At 40.5% G+C, this 15,044-nt stretch overlaps 1 long non-coding RNA gene across 2 annotated transcripts; it reads left to right on the plus strand.

Moving 5' to 3' along the window:
• Positions 1-1,964: 1,964 nt before the first annotated feature.
• On the plus strand, positions 1,965-14,764 carry LOC139074319 (uncharacterized). Of its 2 annotated transcripts, none has more exons than XR_011523823.1 (3): positions 1,965-2,144; positions 7,935-8,040; positions 12,673-14,764. It is a non-coding gene; the product is annotated as an uncharacterized lncRNA (long non-coding RNA). The 2 variants fall into 2 exon arrangements; XR_011523822.1 differs by having other exon boundaries at positions 1,993-2,144; positions 14,533-14,764.
• Positions 14,765-15,044: the final 280 nt, after the last annotated feature.

Below are 15,044 nucleotides of genomic sequence, written 5' to 3' on the forward strand. Positions count from 1 at the left end.
CTCCCAAAATAATCAATCAGTGGCTGGAGAACCCGCTGCAGGCAACCAGGAAAACCAAAATTTTCAAAAATGGTAGTGTCCATATACTAATAAAAACAATAAGAGCTCATCTTTATTGAGAGCCTCCTTTATACCCAGGTCTATGTATTTCCCAAACACTGCCTCATAACATTGTTCCTCTATTGAAAAATATCGGGGAGAACCTCCCCTTTCATGCCAGGCTCAGTGATTATACCACTCAAAAAACTTAGGCAGATTTTTTAAAAATGTAAAACCTCAAGTCCCGCCTATCAATATTTACTTTAAATAATAACAATAAAAAAGAATCCATTTGTTGAGTGTTTATTATTAGTGAGTATATTTTCACTAAATTTTTGTAATTTGTATACCAAAGCATATAATGTTTTGAATATAAAAAATATTTAAATAATGAATGATTTAACAAAAACTGAGGCTGAGAGGTATTACATCTGCCCAAGGTCGCCTGGCTAGGGAGTGTTGGAGGCAGCATGATGCCAAGCCTCTGCCTGCATCCTTTGGAAAGCCACGGTGCAGAAACATGGAAAATTAAAGGCTCTGAGAAGTCAGGTCAGAGGTAAAGATTCCTGCTTAACTGTGTTTAATAGTGTTCCCCACAAATGCCCTTGACTCTAGAATGGTAATATCAAGACAGTTTAGGGACTATAGGTAGTGCGTAAGTTTCTCCTGTGGCTCATGGTCACATGGGGGATGGGGAATAAAGACAATGAAGCGATGGTGAATCAGTGCTGGACCAATATCAAGAGGACAGCGGGAGAGCCATTCACTCAGCAAGCGTTTGCAGAGTGCAATGTGTCGGCTATTCTTCTAAGCACCAGATACAGAAAAATGGGCAAGACACCCTCTCCATCCTCAAGAAGCTCTGAGTCAAGTGTTCTCTATTCCCATTAGAGCAGTTGATTCTCAAACTTCAACAGGGGCTTGTTAAAACACAGGTCGCTGAGTCCCACCACCAGAATTCTGATTCAGTAGGGCTGGGGTGGTGCCAGAGAATTTGCATCGCTAACAAGCTCCCAGGTGATGCTGACGCTACAGGTCTCAGGAGCACCCTTGGAGAATGATTCTCTTAGTCAGCTACTCACTGCTTCAGGATCCCGGAAACTACTTTCTGTCAATTCCCACCGTTTCCAAAAAAGAGTAGCTTGAAATCTTAATCTTATTGCTGCCTCTGTGCCCATGGCAGTACAACAAAAGCCACAATTATTTGTCTATCTGGGCCATAGATATGCTGAGCATATTACCTTTATCACCGTCTTTTTACCCTCACGATGAATCATTGATAGATTTGTGGATAAGAAATTAGTGCCCGACTTGAGAGACTCAGAGAGGTCAGGGGTTGACTAAGCACACAGAGCTGGCCGGGTGCAGAGCTGGGATTCAAACCTGTCCCTGTTATTGCAAAGATTCTCTGTTTTTCATTCTGCTTTACTGCTGAGACCAGTTCCACTTGATGGTGATGGTTGGGAGGCAGGGGCCTGTGAGACAAGTGGCTTATTAAGCATCAGGAAGTCTTAATAAATAATTGATTAAATTTTTTTTCCTCCTTTCTTCCTGCTCATGGGGAAAGCACCTCATCTGTTAAAAGCCTGTGGCTCAGACAGCACTAACAGGCAAAGAAAGGCTGCCCTCTGCTTCCCTGGAGCCTGGAAAGTGCTCCTTCTAACACCTGAGTTGCTTCTGGAATTCAGCTTTCAGCTCCACCCCCCACCCCTGCACCTCACATCAGAAGTGGCGGTGAAAAGCCACGAAGACAGCATCCCAGCGGCTGCGGGAAGGACTGTATGTCAGCAGCACCACCAGCAGGAGAGCAGGAACACGGACCTCCTTCTGTGCTTCCTGCCTAATCCGCATCCTGCGCCGGTTGTCATGGTGACAAGGGCAATGCTGGTGCAGGTGCCTTATTGTGACTGAGACATGTGTGACTCAAATGATGAGGGGAATTAAAGAGGGTCTGCAGCCGGCCCTGAAGCTCCAGCAGGAGCGCTGTGAGTCCCGCAGTGCTCAAAGCAGTGGTCAGAGAATTGAGAAGACTGAGGGAGTGCAGGAATCCAAGACAAGACTAGAGAGAACCCCACCTGCACCCTCACCCCACGTGGCTTTGTCTGGTGAGAAGCTTAAAGAGACATGGTTTGGAGGTGCAGCCCCCCAGGGTTGTCGTTGTTGATTAGAAAATATGCTTTCCCAACCTCAGGAGAAGTGTATATGTTATTCTTCTCATCTCTCTCTTACTCTCCTACCAGCTCTTCCGCTTAAAGGAAAAATACAGGAGTAAGTATAAGGCAGAACCGAATTCACGCAGTCTTGCTCTGTGAATCAAAGTGAAGTGGCAAGAAATAGGGAAACGACTCTAAAACAGCAAGCATGTTTTCAAATGTGTGGTTGGGTTTTTTTCCTTGAAAACCAGTTTTCTGTTTTTCAAGTATTGGCGAGTTATCATCTCAGTTGGATTTCAGGGTGGTTTGCAGGAGTAAGGGAACCCAGAGTTATAAAGTTGAGTGTTACCTGACTTTTGTATCCTACCAGGAGCTGCTCCCGTGCAGCCCTCTTCCACACGGGGTCCACTGACCGCCTCTTGCTATTCTCTGATCTGTCTCTTCTCTCCAACTGTATCAATGGGAGCACCATTAAGACCTGGCCCCATAGGGGGCCACCCTAGTGGCTGAGCGGTTAAGTTCACATGTTGCACTTTGGTGGTCCAGGGTTTGCTGGTTCAGATCCTGGGCACAGACCTAGCACTGCTCATCAGGCCATGCTGTGGGGGCATTCCACATAGAAGAACTGGAATGAATTACACCTAGGATATACTACTATGTATTTGGGCTTTGGGGAGTAAAAAAAAAAAAAAAGACCTAGCCTGATGAAAGGAAAAGGAAAAGAGAACCACAAAATACTGAGCACGATTAGTGTTCTAGGTGTTTGATGAACATTTTCCCATTAAATCCAGACAATATAGCACTTGGTGGTAAGTGCAACCATCTCCATTTCACAGATAAAGGTATTAGATTTCAAAGATCCCAGGCAAAGTGCCCCAAATCAGAGACAGAACATAAACTCATATTTTGGTCTTTATTGTCACCAAACTTCCATTTTTATTCCTACTACACTGTCACATCACACTGTCCCTCAAAAAGAAGAAAGAAAAGGGAGCCATCCTAGTGGCTAGTGGTCAAGTTCGCATGCTCTGCTTCGGCATCCTGGGGTTTGCAGGTTTGGATCCTGGGTGAGGACTGTTCATCAAGCCAAGCTGTGGCAGTGTCTCACATAAAATAGAGGAATGTTGGCACAGATATTAGTTCAGCAACAATCTTCCTCAAGCAAAAAGAGGAAGATAGACAACAGATGTTAGCTCAGGGACTATCTTCCTCAGAAAAAGCTCTCTTCTCACCTCTGGTAGTTTTGATATTTAATTGGCAAGAGCTAGAATCTTCCTATTTTTTGATGCTATGTCCCAGGACTCTTATTCCAATCTTTATGATGAATAATAACCAATATTTGTTGAATGAATTTACTATGTCCATTTCACAACGCTAAGGCATAGGGAATATGTTAAAGATTTTTATTTATATTAAAGATGTGCAAATTTAGGCTTAAGGACAATATTTGCCCAAGGTGCCACAGTTTACGTAGGTCTGAGTCAGAATCTGCACTGTTTCCAGAGCAGAGGACATACCCACTATGCTATTGCCATGAAGCACATGTCTTATAAGCTATCTGGGTGGAGGGGAAAAAAGGGAATGAGATTTTTTACTTTTTTCTCTTGGTTCCTGTGAAAATAAAGCTAACCCACGTGGGTTTAGGGCTTAAGCAAGGGCATTTCAAGAAATGTAAGAGCTCTTTTCATGTTATCGGTTGTGGGTTGTTTTGTTTGAATTCTGGAATGTCCCCAGTGCCTATTGTTTTCGGTTGGATACTTAGGCATGGGCAACCTAAGTCTGCAATCGAAATGACTTTCACAAAAGCTTTCCTTCCAGGATGTGCTCGATAGACATCACTGCACTTAATATTCATTTCAGGCTAATTAGCTACAGCAAGGGTCCCATGAGCACCGAGAGCCAGGAGAAGGGACAATTCAGGACATCTTTGTCTAATTTCTGTTTAAATGCTAATAGCTTTGAGATTATTCTATTAACAGGCAGTATCAAAAAAGGAATAAAAGGGCCTGTTTCATTTAATAAAGGGATCACCAAATGGATTGGAATGTTTGTAACAGCCTGAGTAATTATCTATTCATTGAGGTCAGACTACTGTGTGCATTTGGAAAACGTAACTAACAAGAGTAATCTGACTTTCGTACAGACTGCAACGGGCTTCATTACCAAACAACCCTTGATTCCCGCACTTCTACAAGGCTGGTAGAAAACAGATCATTTCTACAACAGATACAGAAGATTCTGTTCCTTGGAGCCCCAGAACTCCAAGTCAAACATTTATAACGTGATAAATAAAAGCCATGTTCTAATACAACGCATGTGGTTACATCAACAATGCGTTTGGACAAGCAGGAAAAGGAGGCTGGGGCTGGACACTAAAGATCATCTCAAATATCAGAAAGACTTGTATTCAAATCCTAGTTTCTCCTTAGTAACCGCAAATACACTCACCCTAGGTTGCAAGAATTTTGCAGTTCCACAGCCCTCCACTATTTATTAGAATATTAGTTAGGTAAGTTATCTCACTGTACTAAGTCTTTGCTTTCTCACTTGTAAAATAAGGATAATCATAATATCAAGCTCACAAAAGTTGTCGCAAGGATTTAATGAGATAATATATGTAAAAATAGACTAGACCATAGTAAACGTCCAATAGACAGTCATAATTGTTACCTGGATCAGCTACAGAGGCTGGCTCTGTCAAAGACAGCTGAAAGGGCCAAGGGCAAGGTGATTAGCTTAAGATTTTAGGCACTTATTATTCAAGAAGGATCCACCCACTGGGCAGGTAGTGCCAAAGGAGATGGATTATGCTCTTGTTAGGTGAGTGGTAACATCAGTCTATTCTTAGGGCTTTGATTTTTGGCTTTCATGGAGATTAAGAAGATGGTCCAGCCATCTGGGGAGGGAGCTGGCGAAAGCTCAGCTGAGTGTCTGTGTTCCGGTTGAAGAGCCGGAGGTTCAGTCAAGGGCTACAGTTCTAATAACGGTTGCTGCATGCTCCGCCTTGGCCAGGATTGGCTGCTGAATCACCAGAAGAACTTCTGAAAAATGCAGATGCTGAGTCCTAATCCAGATCTGCTGAGTCAGAATCTCCAAGGGATAATGCCAGGGACTATGACTTTCCTAAAATTTCTTCAGGCCACCAGGACACATTCTGTGGGCTAAGGTGTGGAAACCAATGAGCTAAGGAAGTGGGAGAGACTGAGCCGGCTGCACTAAAATGTCACATTGGTGAGATGGATCTTTCTGGATACATTCTACAAGTCCGCTTGCACTCATGTCTCCTAAGGATGTGTCTGAGGGCTGTTAACATTCACTTCACAAAACACCAAGTGCTTATGTGTCTTATTTCTTCTTTCCTCCGCTAATAAGCCCAAAGAAAATGCAAAATAAGAAACGGTTCTTAAGGTGAAACTTTGATATCCCGTCAGGCCTCCTTTACCGTGACTCATCTCTGGGCTACAAGTTGGGGAAGAGAAGTAATGTAGGAGAGCTTTTAGACGGATACGTAAAACACCTAGTTATCATGACCAGCAACTTAGGTAGGACTGTTCGACTTCCACTGCAAACGGCCACTGCAGCATACTGATAAAGCAAGAATCAGGTTGAAATTTATTTTAGATGCTTCCTCAAAGTGACTTCAGAAGGTAGAAAGTAAATATATCCAGGAGTGGAACTGCGGGGTCGTAAATCAGGTATATGTTTAGCTCAGGAAAATACTGCCCAAAGGTTTTCTGAAACAATGGAACCAATTTACACTCCCTCCAGCTCATATGAGTGTCCAATTCTTCCACATCCACACCAAGATATGGACTTTTCAGTCCTCATAATTTTAGCCATTCTGATGTGTGTTTAGTGGAGTCTCATTGTGCTTTAATTTGAATTCCCCTGGTCTATAATCATTTCACATGACATGCCCAGTAGAGGATTTTACCCATAACGCATGAATTTCATTCCTAAGTATATACCCAAGAGAAATGAATACATGTGTCCACCAAAAGGCATATATAAGCAGCTTTGTTTGTAACATCCATAAACTGGTACAATCCGAGTACCCATCAACAGGAGAACAGATAAATAAATCAGAATACTATTTATACAATGCAATAGAACAGAAAGAAACATAAAAACTACTAAACATGCAACATCATGGATGAATCTCAGATATTATATTGAAGGATAAAAATGCCAGATGTAAATGGGTATGTACTGTAAAATTCCATTTATATAAAGTTCACAAACATAACGGACAGCAACAGAAGTTGGAATAGTAGTCGGCTCTGGTGGTGGGAATGCAGTCGGTGCAGCCTTCAAGGGTGCATGTCTCAGAAGGCTTCACACTCAGGAAGCCCCTGCGCTTAGATTAATGCTCTGCTCTCACCACCTTGAAATTCTTAATACGTTTTGAAAAAGGAGCCCCACATTTTCATTTTGGACTGTGAGCAGCAAATTATGCAGCTGGTCCTTGGTGTAATCGACTAGAAAAAGGCACAAGGGAACTTCCCGGGTACTGGAAATATTCCACATCTTGATTGGACTGGTAGTTATGCTGGTGTATGTATACGTTAAAACCCATTGAGCTATACATACAAGATTTGTGCACTTTACTGTATATAAGTTAAAACTGAATAAATTAAAGTTTAGCAAAAATGTGAAAGAATAAGTAGAACATATAGCAATGGGAAGGACACTCTTACCAGAATTGCCAGAGGCTCTCCTGCATAACCCGGTGAGGATGCTAACCGTAAGCGACTCCAGCTGTAAGAAAGAACAGGCAAATGATGAATGTTAACACCCACTCAGTATATACTGAGTATCTACTATGTGTTAGGCACCGTGGACATCACTTTACATGTGCTGAATCGTTAAATCTTCACAGGCATCTTGTAAGATAGATAGCTTTAGCCTCAGTTTATAGATAAGGAAACGGAAATCAGAGCGGTCAAGCAACTTGTCTAATGATAGACAGCATGTGAGCGGCCAAATGGAATTTCAAACCCAGATCCATCTGCCTCACAAACACGTCCTTTCCACACTATTATGCCATCTCAACTTGCAAAAATCTCCTAGTCATGTATTTGGGGAGACAAAATAGCTGACCACATTCCAAAAATATTTCAATATGACATAACTATTCGGAGGCTGGATGCGATGTGGAGAAATCCTTTTGCTGCCCTTGCAGGCACGCTGCACCCTCCCAGGGCATGAGATTCGATTTTACCCCGTGAACATAACTGCCAGTATTAGTCCTGGAAATACAATTACCCATCTCAAGTATTTGACTCAAGGCCTCGGTTCAGCCTCCGATTCTACAGCTTGACAATGGGCCGTAAGAAATAAGCATTGTTATGTGACCTTCAAAACATGACAGATGAGTAGCAAAATAAATGATTCATTTAATGAGTTTAGATATACAGGGCCTTCTCCTGCTTCAGCACTGAGGTCTTATTTATGGGCTGGTCTTAACTGAGTTTCTTTGTGTGGAAGCTTTGAAAAGCCATTATGGTCAAAACCTTTCACAGGATTTATTATTAGAACGCTTTGAAAATTTCTATGTAGAAAACAGAAGAAGGGAAACTGTTATGTCTGTTGTGTGAATGCAAAAAAAAAAAATCCACTTAAATAGGTTTCTGAATGCTTGACACTGAGGAAATGGCAAAAATGGTAAAAAGGCTGTACTTAATCTGGTTTAAAAATATATGCTTATGTAGGGTTTCATGAAGCCTTTACATTTTTTTCCAGTGGATTCCTCAAGAAACATGTATCGAGCATCTTCATATACATGTCAGTGTGCTAGAGATTTTTAAGCATATCAATTTGATGAGACATACACTTGACGCTCTGTAAGGTAAGAGTAGAGTAGATAATATATATAACATGTGTTCTATATGTCATAGTACAAAAGATGACGGAATAAAGTATTGTAGCATGAAGAGAAGGGATGATGAGAGGAGCGAGCCCATACCCCTTTATGTTTCTCAGGAAAAATTAACAATTGCCAGAAACATAACAAAGTTGTCAACATACTATGAAATTAGCTATGTGATCAGTGTGTTTCCTATTACTTTTTGTTTTCCTCCAGGCAGTCTTAGAAACTATCCATCTTAATCCTTTAGCCATGTCTCCTTCTCAATCTCTGTCGCTATCTCATTGTGCTTCTTCCTTCTCTTTCCTCACCTGGATCAGAATTCTTGGGAGTGATTAAGGAGGAGATACCCAGAAGGGTGTGAAACAACTGTGTCCTAGCTTGAGACCTGAGACAGCGGCACATGTGCCTTTTCCAAATATTTCAGTCTCTCTTTGGATAACAGAAGCGTGAAAATGTCCTGTAATCCACGCAATATCAGACAGAAATGTTTTGGGAATCTAAGGCAACATCATGGCACTGACCAAATCAGCTGGCTATTGGTTTAAGTTCAGATCCTAAACAGGGAAAGCGCCTTCCCAACAAAGGCACTTAAAAAAGTCCCATCACCTTTTCACCATGAGAAGAAAAGACACAGTAGGCTCAGGCCATAAAAGAAAGAGAGAGGTGGTGGGGGTAGGAGGAGGAACAGAGGGAGAAAGAGAGAGAGAGAAGAAAGGCAGTATTGCGTGGTGTTCATTCTCAGATTTAAACAGGAAATATTGAACCATCTTGGTTTAACAGTTAGGCTCTCAAGTTAGAAGTGGATATAGTATGGGCATAGAATGGATATAGAAATGGACACGGTAATAGCTAACATTCATTAGGCTCTTATGATGTACCAGGCATCATTCCAAGCTCTTCAGGTTTTAACTCATTTACTGCTCATTACAATCCTGGGAGGTGGTACTATATTCATGGCCACTTTAAAAGTGCGGGAAATGAGGCAAAGATTGCTTAAGTAAAATGTCCAGTCACATCATATGCTCGTAAGTGAGGAAGCTGAAATTCAAACCCAGGCAGACTGGCTCCAGAGCCCTCACTCTGAAGCACCATGCTATATTACACAGGGCGATAAAACTATGGGACACAGAAAGGAGAACCTAGGGTGGACAAGAAGGCTCTCTACTGCCTCGGTGAGCCAGTTTCATCTCTGTCCTCACTGCATCACCCGCTTACCGCCACTACTTAGGGATACCATGACTACTGAAGTTGGAATGAGGTGGGAATCGTGTCTCTGGAAATGGTCCAATTTTAGATAAGAAAAGTGAGGCTGGAGAAATCAAGAGAGTCTTCCTAATACACATGATTAGGAACAGAACCTAGATACTCTAAACTCTAAGACTTATGTGCTTTCTATACAACCACATCTAATTTATATGCCTGATTCTAATGCTTCCTTCATCTCCATCCTCCCACTATCTCCCAGCCACATGACCTGACATTGCACATCCACAAGCCCACTAAAATCCAGAGATAGAATCTTTGAACGTTAGAGGAGAAATGTCCATGTGTATGATCCAAACCACTCTTCGTTCCCCAGACTTGTTTTACATAGATGAGAAGGATGAGGCCTACAAAAGCAAAAGGTGTGTCACAAGTTCATTTATATATGGTAGCTAATCGGGAGTTCATCTCTTCCACTTCCTCCTTCAATTTCCCTCTTGTATAATACATTGTCCAAAATATTCACTTTTATATGTAATAAACTGTTTATCAGCAAATGACAGGTAGTAGAGGATATGTGGATAATCCTCTACCTTAAATTTTCACATAGAATGCTCAAAAAGACTCAGAAAAACATATTATGCTTGTTTTTCTAATTCAGGGTCATTAAAATCCCGTACTAATGACTCCAAATTCAGTATTGTTTCCACTCTGCCACAGCCGCCTCTCTACTTTTTAGTACCACAGAGGGGAAGTAATCTCGATTAGATTTATTGGCTTTAGATTTATTGCCATTCAATATCTATTAGCTACCAACCACATGGCAGTGATATGTTCCTCAAGATTCACACTGCATTTACTCAATATGCACTGAGTACTTGCTGTGTGTCTGGTATACTATACACATGCACGTAGAGAGAAATGTATACCTTTATAATATTTAGTTAAGAAATGCAAATATATCTCTTTATATGCCCATTTCACGTTATACGATCCCTTTATTTAAAACTGCTGCACAAAATTAATACATAAAAAGCCTTTATTTGAAATAGCTAGGATAAAATATTGATGACACTGAGAAATGTTAGACAAATTCGTCCAACTTTATAACCTCTTATATAGCCCTCAAAGTTTTGCTTACTTAGACAATAGTTACTAGGGTCAATTTCCTATCTTGTTTTTACTTGTTATTCAAGACCAAAAGACATTGAAATCAGATTGGGTTTCCCTGTGAGCTGTGAAAAGCAACAAATGGGTGGAAAGTACTGCAGGAAGTTGCTCCAGATCTGAAAACTGGCAGAAAAGAAGCCTAAAACCTTCACCACCAGACTCCACCACAGAAGAGCTTGAAGCGGGTGGTAGGGCGGGTCAGAGAGCAGAGAAGCAATCCTTCCTGAATTTCAGGGAAACTAATTATGAAACTGGTATTCAGGAAAAACATAACCAGCTAACAACAAAGGCAGCAAACAAATCCAAACCAACCCAAAATATGTCAAGCATGGGCCTATTTTAGCATCATTTGGCTCTGTCCTTGAGATAATAACAAATGATTGTTTTACACTTAAGGGCACTTGACATACTCCAGGCTATAAATATAAATACAAATGCTCCTTCTTGAATAGTGCTTGGTAAATTAAAAAGGTCATTTTCTTTCACCAGTATGATAAAAATGGTCTATGGTATCCTACACTACTTTTATTAATTACCATTTAATAATAGCCCAGCACACAAGCACCATAGAGCCCTCCATATAAACCCAGTATTATGCTGGATACTTGGCGAGTATTCTCCTGCTTAATCCTCACAGAAGCTCTGTGAGATGAGTCCTATTAGGACCTCAGTTTTAGCAATGAATAAAGAGGAAACAGGGTTTAAGTAACTTTCGTAACTAGTTGCACAACTGACTAGTGTCAAATGAAGTAATAAACCAAAGTCGATTTCATGCCAAAGGCAGGGCCTGTAATCACCAGACATACTGCCTAGAGAAAACCGAATTCGAAAAAGAAACTTACAAATGCAGATTTCAATTAAATACACACAATATAGAAAGCTGCCATAAAAGACAATTTCTAGCCGTTTGGAAGAGATTCTGTGTTCTGCCTCTGCTCTGAGTTTTAAGGAAGAGAGAAATCCCTTCCTCCCTTCTCAGCCATTGGACTATTGGCCCTGCCCTTAAACCTGGTGGTTGTACTTACTCTTCAAAGCACCAGGTTTGACCCTTGGGGGATTATAAAAGAGAAGCTGACCCCAAATAATCTCCACTCTGGTGGCATTTGAGGGACCCAATTTAAGTGGATTGAGGTGTCAAAATTCATCAGAACAATTCTCCTCAGGAAAACCTTTAAATGTCAATTTATCTTTGCAGTGAGAGTACCTTGGAGCAAAAACTGAGAACATATCCCGTACAATAACCTCCCTTAACCAAGAGCTCCTCTGAACCACTGTTATTGCCTCCTCGTTTCACAGGCACTAAAGAGCAAAGTTAATTCTGCAGTTGGTGAGCCTGCTGTCTCCCTCTCTGAAGATACTCAGCCTGTATTAGTGCGCTAGCACTGCCTTAACAAAGTACCACAAACTGGGCGTCTTAAACAACAAAACTTGAATTTCTCACAACACTTGAGGCTGGAAGGTGTTAGCAGAATAGACTTCTTCTAAGGCTTATATCCTTGCCTTGTAGATAACCATCTTCTCCTTGTGTCTTCACACGGTCTTCCTTCTCTGCGTGTTTGTGTCCTACTCGCCTCTTATAAAGACACCAGTCATTTTGGAATAGAGTCCATCCATGTGACTTCATTTTGCGTTAATTATCTCTTTAAAGGGCCCATCTCCAAATTCAGTCACATTCTCAGGTACTAGGGGTTAGGACTCCAACATATGAATTTGAGGGACAACACAATTCAGCACATAACACAGCCCAGTTGAAATAATCCCTGTTTGGTATTGTTCTACCATAGTGCCTCTGCAAATTTCAGTTCTTACTTAACAGCCTATTCTTGCCATTCAATAGTCCTGCTCCCCAATCCCCAATCCCAATCCTGCCCCAGAATAGAGTGATGAAGCCCAGTGCAGTTTTGTAATCCTAGGCTATGGAGACTGGGCCAGGGATTAGCACATGTTCCGAGAAATAAAATGAAATGCAACATAATTTTTTCTGGTAGAACAAAGCATCTTATTCTTGTCTCTTGAAGAGAAATCTAGAATGATGCAACCTAGTGGCCCAGTAGGAGCCATCGTATAGCCAGGAAAAGAAAATCTGAAAATAAGTCAAATTAAATTGGAGAACAGCTGACCTGAAAGACTGAGAGAACAGCGTGTTGATGACACTTTTTGAGACTCTGGATCAAGCTGTGCCTGAAGTCAAAATTACACCCAAACTTTCCCGTCACAATAATACTCCTTTTGCTTTAGCCATTTGGAGTCTGGCTACCTGTAATTCTCAACAGAAAGAATCCTAACTGAAACAACAGTCTCATATGGAGGAAAAGGAGGAGTGAAGCTCAGGAACAGGCTGCAAGAATAAATTAGGGAAGTTTCCTTATGCTTTCATCTGTTTTCTCTACAAGGCATTTGTGTTAAGTTTCTAAAAGTCAAGATCACTTACCTAATTAATTCCACAAGTATCTACAAAATGTCTCCTAGAAGCAGGTATCATGCTATAGCATGCATTCTCAACAGGGGTGATGGTGCCCCAAAAGGGATGAAAATTGGTTCTTCTGGGGGTGGAAAAATCTTACTCATTTTTATGTTTAAAACACAGATATGCATACAGTACATTAACAGATATAGAGCATATTGGTGGTATTACAATTTAATGGGGCAAAGGGGACAATTGGGGGAAAATCTGTCCATAAAAGCCTCTTACGAGGACAATAATAATAATTTAAAAAATGATTGAGAAACACTGTGCTAAAGGAAGTTTGGAGAAATGCAGATACAAATAAACGTGCGTGCAACGGGCACTGTGATAGAGAAACATAAAGGTACGATAAAGACCAAGAGAGGAGCCATTTTCAATCCTATAGGGGCAGAGGACTGAATGAAGAGTCAAAATAATAATGTAGAAAATGTTGCTTTACCTTATTCTGAAAGCTAAGAGATTGAGTAGAAAAAGCCGATCCTAGTCCAAGAGGCTGTGTAAGCAAAAGCATGGAAGCCTGAAGGGATATAGCTGGTTATGATTGGAGTTTAGGCTATAAAAGGGAAGGCAGGCATATCAGGAAGGAATAGCTTACTAACAGTGGATTAAACATATAAGGTTTTTTCTTCTCAAAAAGAATTCTGGAGGTAGAAAGCTTCTGGCTTCCATTTAGTAGGTCTAAGCCGTCAAGGTTGGCATTTCTGAAATTCTCTTTGCCTTTTCCTCCGTGTTTGTCACCCCATCAATTCTAGGTTTCAGGGGCACCTCTAGATACTCATGTTTAAGGCAGGAAAATGGAGAAATTACATTTGTTTTGTACAGCAATAAGCTTTTATCAGGAAAGTAAAAGCTTCCCCAGAATACCATCCTGTTGCTTACTCTCTTGACTCATCGGCCAGATGTGGGTCACTTGGCCATTCCCAAGCACAAAGGAGACAGGGAAAACGCAAAACAGAATTGTCATAACTTGTTTAGACTAAGTATTCCAACACCTGGATACAGGCAAGTTGCTGCTGCAAATTTAATCTCAGTACTGTTGGAAAGAAATATGTGGGGAATAGAGTTTTAGGCTAAGGAAGAAATGATCAAAGATTAAGTTATTATTACTAAATAATAACTAGGCATAGAATGAAATTCCAATGTACTTTAGAAATTATTATAGAGGTGACAAAATTATTGGTGACTTTTTTATTCTTCTTCATATTTCCAAGTTTTCTATAGTGAATATGTATTAGCCATACAATCAAGAAAAAGCAAAGATTAATATATTTTAAAAGGAACAGTTCCCAATAAAATTATTGCCTGGGGAAGAGAACTAGACCATTTTAAGAGGTAAACTGGTAGAAATATTAAGTATAGTGTATTTAGAAAATTGGACTATAACTCATAGAAAATATGGAAGAAAATTAGTGAGGCTCAGGAAGAGGGAAACATTCAGTGGTTTTCTGAATCAACTCATATCACTTCTTAAGAGCTGACTGCTAAATTTTTTGGAATTTTGCAAGTTAGTTTTTAAGCATACCTGTTATTAAACATTAAATTATATAAACACAGTCAAATAAATAAAGGCAACTCAAAATAATCACTTCCTAATTACCTTACTATGTTTTTCTATTATCTATGTTCTTGAGGTTATGTCCCTTGTATTTGTATGGTGGAAATACCAGATGATGGTGTGCTGCTGAGACCCTCTTCCCAACTCCACTTTCGGTGACATCAAACTGGCTTCTTGAAATAGGCCACCTCGTGGGTATTTACAACATGGAGATTGGCAGACGCTACAAATCAGAGCTTGCTACATTGTTTTGTTGATTGTCTTTACTTAAGTGATGGAAAATGTTCCTAATAAAAATTAAACTTAAATTGTGTCTGGTCTATAAACAATAAGTTTTAAATAGCGCAAAATTTTGTGAAAGCATTTTTCTATCAGCATTATCACAACAATCACCATCTAACTCTTAAAACCTCTTCCCTTCTCCTCTCTGAAAATATTTATTGATTCTTAAAAAACTGAACATGCAACTACCATACGATTGCACTCCTGGGTGTTTATCCCAGAGAAATGAAAATTTATATTCACGTAACAACCTGTACATGAACATTTATAACAGCTTTAGTTGTAAAGCCCAAATCTGTAAATAAC

This window comes from Equus przewalskii, chromosome 11 (assembly GCF_037783145.1).
Source record: "Equus przewalskii isolate Varuska chromosome 11, EquPr2, whole genome shotgun sequence".
Taxonomy (NCBI): Eukaryota; Metazoa; Chordata; class Mammalia; order Perissodactyla; family Equidae; genus Equus; species Equus przewalskii.